We start from the raw sequence: 5,807 nt of genomic DNA, 5'->3' as shown, positions 1-5,807 counted from the left end.
CCCAATGAAAGGGGGTTTAGTGAGTCATAGCTCTGAATTCAATTACAAAGAAAAGAAAACTAGCTCAATGAAAAGGTAAAAGTCCTCCCTAACTTAAATTCTATCGTATTTATACACTTTCTATATTGAGCTTCTGTTGAGTTTCTTGGGCTTTGAGGCCTCTCCCTGCTTTCCTTTTGCCTTGGGTTTATGATCCATAATCTTGATGAGGCTGTTGATCCAAATTCTGTAACCTTTATTGAGCCAACTTAGTGATAATCAAATAATGACACATGACTCAATAAATTGATATTTCAAACTCATCAATCCTTCAGGCCCAATCCCATAAACCATGATATTCAATTGGGTTTCATACCAAAGTAAGTTTAAGTTAATATTTGTGCTCAAAGACTAACTTAAATCACAATATTTTTGGCCCAGAAACCTTTTCCAAGAGTGGCGTTTAAGTTGCAGTTTAAGCTTAAACTGCAGCTTAAACGCCAGACACTTCCAGTGAGGCCTTTTGTAGAAGCACGTTTAAGCTTCAGTTTAAGGTTAAACTGAAGCTTAAACGTGGAAATGGAAGGAGGTAGCCCTGGAGAGTCATGTAGTCGAACACGTTTAAGCTTCAGTTTAAGGTTAAACTGAAGCTTAAACGTGGAGATAGGAAGGGCAGCCCTGGAGGTCGAACACGTTTAACCTCCAGTTTAAGGCTAAACTGGAGGTTAAACGTGGAAAAGGAAGGAGGCATCCTAGAGGTCGAACACGTTTAACCTCCAGTTTGAGGTCAAACTGGAGGTTAAACGTGGAAGCTTAGAATGGTAGCCCTGGAGGTGTCGAACACGTTTAACCTCCAGTTTGAGGTCAAACTGGAGGTTAAACGTGGAAATGGAGAAAGCAACCCTGGAGGAAAGTTCTTGGTCGAACACGTTTAAGCTCCAGTTTGAGGTCAAACTGGAGCTTAAACGTGGAAATGGCTCCCTGGTGCTCTTCCCACTCCTGGATGGCATACTCATTCTGGCGTTTAACCTCCAGTTTGAGATCAAACTGGAGGTTAAACTTCAATTCCAGCATTTCTTATCCTTCATGATTTTTGGCGTTTAAGCTCCAGTTTAGGCTTAAACTGGAACTTAAACTCCACATGTGATATTCAAGCTTCCTTTATTGATTTTGTTGCTTCCTTGCTTAGCCTCTTCTTCCCTGAAATTATCCAAACAAATACATCAAAGTCTTGCAAAATTTCATGAGAAATCTTCCATTCATAGCATTCAAGTAATATAACTAAAAACTCATGGAATTTGCATCAAAATCATATTGTTTGGATGGTTCATTGCTTTGTTCTTCATTTAACCATTTTTGGTTACTTTAAGCTCAAGAAAATGCATAAAACAACTAAAACTAACAGAAAAATGCTAGTGAAACTAGCCTATGATGCCTTGGCATCACAACACCAAACTTAATACTTGCTTGTCCCTAAGCAAGTCCTGAATTATTTGAGAAGAAAGTATGAAACAGAAAGCAATTACATTGGCTATATTAGCAAGCATTTGAAGTTCATCAGAAGGGTTTTATGCAGAAAGTTGCAGCATCACTTTTTCATACTTATCAGGTAAGATTATCACTTTTTCATTGCATCCATCAAACACTGCTATGGCCTCTTGTTATTTTTATGTCTTTGGCACTTTTCTCTTCTTTGTTTTTCTTTTCTTTTTCTTAGAGCTTCTTTTGCTCCTTGTTTGCTTAGTGTCATGTGTTGCACAAGCCTTTGGCATTTTCTTTTTCTTATCAGTGCACTACACATATCCACTTTAGGCATTTTAGTTCACATTTCTTCTTGAGACATTGGTGCCCAGCACCTCTTTGTGTGACTAAATGTTTTGTATTTAGGTTGCTCTTGATAATGGACTTTTGGTTGATAATCCCGGGTTAGTTAACCCAAGTTACCAAGTGTTGAAACACTCCTCAGAACCTATTCATCCAAGCATATCCTTAATACATAAACACCACAGGCATTTGTCTCATAAGTTCAAACCATTGGTGCCTAGCTTATTTTCTCAATTTTTTTTTGTTTTTCTTTTTTGGTTGCCCTTTTTCAGTGGCTTTTTCTTCTTCCTTTTTCTTTCTTTTTCATGGCCAAAGACATTTATTCATCAAGATCCATAGACAGTTTTCAATTTCTACACAAAGAATGATAATTCTACACTCTAATTCTAGTGATCTGACTAAACAATCAAGCATGCATACCACCACTTAATTCTACTTGATTTGTCACTAATTTAGCCAAGTTACTTTTGTTCAAACTTTTCTTTTATTTTTGGAAACAGAACAAGCATGGCAAGCACTTGTTTAAGAAGGTGAAGTTATATCCAAACATCTAGGCATTCACTTTATTCAAAGCAAACAACAGACACATATACTAAAAACTTCACATTCCAGAAAGATTCAACATTTACAGTTTAAACTAGAACACGCATGCTTTTGTTTGCCCTTTTTAAGGAATTATCAAGGAACAATACCACCTTGTGAAATTCCTTGTTTTCTCTTAGTTGTCAGGAAACAATTTGATTTCTCCTTCTTCTCTTAAATGTTGCTTCATGCTTTAAGATTCTTGTTTCCTTTCCTGCAAAGAGTGATGAAGTTGCTTGCTTCTCAAGCACTTGAGTGGTTAGCTCAACTATGTGTGGGTAAGTATCGGAGTTTTAGGTTGGTGTGTGAACACCAAACTTAGTCTCCCACTTACTTCTATGTTCTTTGAATCCTTGAGTTCTCTTGGAATGAAGTTAAGGGTTTTAAGCATTTCTGTGACTGCTTAGAATGGTTGTTCCTTTCATATAATTCAAAGGTTGTTGTGTTCAGTTGATCTTTATGGTGGAACACCAAACTTAGAGTCACACATTCCCCTTTGAATTATTGATCCATGAAGTCATTGGTTGGTGTGAAACACCAAACTTAATTCTTTGCAATGCACAGAAACTACTTCACCCTTTTTATTGAAACAAATAAAAGAAACAGCAGCAAGGTATTACCTCAGGTTGGGTTGCCTCCCAACAAGCGCTTCTTTAACGTCATTAGCTTGACGGTCAGCTTCCTCAGTTGAGGTGATATTTAACTTTGTCCTTCTCCTCCACATCTCCCAAGTAATGTTTGAGTCTTTGACCGTTCACAATGAAGGTTCGTTGTGACTTTCTTCCATGATTTCTACTTGTCCATATTTGGAGACCTTGGTGACAAGGAATAGTCCAGACCATCTTGATTTTAGCTTCCCTGGAAATAGCTTCAGCCTAGAATTGTAGAGCAATACTTTTTGTCCTTCTTCAAATTTCCTTGGGGCTATGTTGCTGTCATGCTTCTTCTTTGTTCTTTCTTTGTAAATTTTGGCATTCTCATAAGCTTCAGCTCTGAATTCTTCCAACTCTTGAATTTGCAACATCCTTCTTTCTCCAGCAGCTTTGCTGTCCAAGTTCAAAAGTTTCAAGGCCTAGTATGCCTTGTGCTCCAACTCCAGTGGCAAATGGCAAGCTTTTCCGTATACTAGTTGGTAAGGAGACATTCCAGTTGGTGTTTTGAAAGCTGTCCTATATGCCCAAAGAGCATCATCTAGCTTAATCGACCAGTCCTTCCTTGAAGTTCCCACAGTCTTTTCCAGGATCCTTTTGAGTTCTCTGTTAGATATTTCGGCTTGCCCACTTGTTTGTGGATGGTATGGTGTGGCTACCCTGTGTTTGACTCCATATTTTAGAAGCAATGCCTCTAATGGTTTGTTGCAGAAGTGGCTTCCTCCATCACTGATGATTGCTCTTGGAACCCCAAAACGGCAAAAAATGTGTTTTCTGAGGAAGTTCATGACTACCTTATTATCATTGGTTGGAGTTGCTATTGCTTCAACCCATTTGGAGACATAGTCTACTGCCACAAGAATGTAATTATTTGAGTATGAGGAGGGAAATGGTCCCATGAAATCTATCCCCCATACATCAAACAATTCAAGTTCCAGAATGAATTGTTGTGGCATTTCATTTCTTCTTGGTAGGTTCCCCGCTTTCTGGCATTCATGGCAGTGCTTCACTAATTCTTTTGCATCTTTGAAGATAGTGGGCCAATAAAAACCACACTGCAACACCTTAGCTGCTGTTCTTTCTCCTGCAAAATGCCCTCCATAAGTGGAGCCATGGCAGTCCCATAAGACTTCCCTTCCTTCTTCCTTGGATATGCATCTTCTGAGTATGCCATCGGAACATTTTTTGAACAAGTATGGTTCGTCCCAGATGAAGTATTTGGCATCATTTACCAATTTCTTCCTTTGATGTTTGTTAAATTCCAACGGTAAACTCCCAGTGGCCTTGAAGTTTGCTATGTCTGCAAACCAGGGTGCTTTGTGAATTACCATGAGTTGTTCATCAGGAAAGTACTCATTTAATGTGTGCTTTGTGTGCTTCCTTCTTCACATGGTATCCTTGATAAATGGTCTGCCACCTTGTTCTCTACACCCTTCTTGTCTTTGATTTCAATGTCAAATTCCTGCAACAAAAGAACCCATCTAATAAGTCTTGGTTTAGATTCTTGTTTAGCAAGTAAATATTTTAAAGCTGAATGATCAGTGAAGACAATGACTTTAGATCCAATGAGATAGGATCTAAATTTGTCAAATGCAAAGACTATTGCCAAGAGTTCTTTTTCAGTGGTTGTGTAATTCCTTTGGTTAGCATTCAAGACTTTACTGGCATAATAAATCACATGTACCAAATTGTCTTTCCTTTGTCCTAACACTGCCCCAATAGCAAGGTCTGATGCATCACACATCATTCAAAAGGTAAGTTCCAATCAGGTGGGGCAATGATAGGTGCAGAGGAAAGTTTTTGCTTCAAAAGTTCATAGGCTAGCATGCAATTTTTATCAAATACAAAGGGTGTATCAGAGACAAGCAAGTTACTCAAAGGTTTGGCTATTTTAGAAAAGTCTCTAATAAACCTTCTGTAAAAACCAGCGTGTCCCAAAAAACTCCTAACTGCCTTGACATTACTTGGTGGAGGTAGTTTTTCAATGATTTCCACCTTAGCTCTGTCCACCTCCATGCCTCTATTAGAGATTTTGTGGCCAAGGACTATTCCTTCTGTGACCATGAAATGACACTTTTCCCAGTTTAATACTAGGTTAGTCTCTTGGCACCTCTTAAGCACCAAGGCAAGGTGGTGGGCAGCTGGGAAAAGAATCCCAAACACAGAAAAATCGTCCATGAAGACCTCAATAAATTTTTCAATCATGTCCGAAAAGATGGACAGCATGCATCTTTGGAAAGTGGCAGGTGCATTGCACAATCCAAAGGGCATGCGTCTATAAGCAAAAACTCCATATGGACAAACAAATGATGTTTTCTCTTGATCTCTAGGATCAACTACTATTTGGTTGTAGCCTGAATATCCATCCAAAAAGCAATAGTAAGCATGTCCGGCAAGCCTTTCAAGCATCTGATCCATGAATGGGAGTGGGAAATGATCCTTTCTGGTGGCTTCATTGAGCTTCCTGTAGTCTATGCACATCCTCCACCCAGTGACGGTTCTTGTGGGTATGAGTTCGTTCTTCTCATTTGGCACCACAGTTATGCCACCTTTCTTGGGAACTACATGGATGGGACTAACCCATGGGCTATAGAAATGGGGTAGATTACCCCTGCCTGCCATAACTTCATGACTTCCTTTTGTACCACTTCTTTCATGACGGGTTCAATCTTCTCTGAGCTTGAATGGAGGGTCTAGCATCCTCTTCTAGCAAGATTTTATGCATGCATATGGATGAACTTATCCCCTTCAAATCAGCTAGGGTCCATCCAA

This window comes from Arachis hypogaea, chromosome 16 (assembly GCF_003086295.3).
Source record: "Arachis hypogaea cultivar Tifrunner chromosome 16, arahy.Tifrunner.gnm2.J5K5, whole genome shotgun sequence".
Taxonomy (NCBI): Eukaryota; Viridiplantae; Streptophyta; class Magnoliopsida; order Fabales; family Fabaceae; genus Arachis; species Arachis hypogaea.
This window is presented reverse-complemented; position numbering follows the sequence as displayed.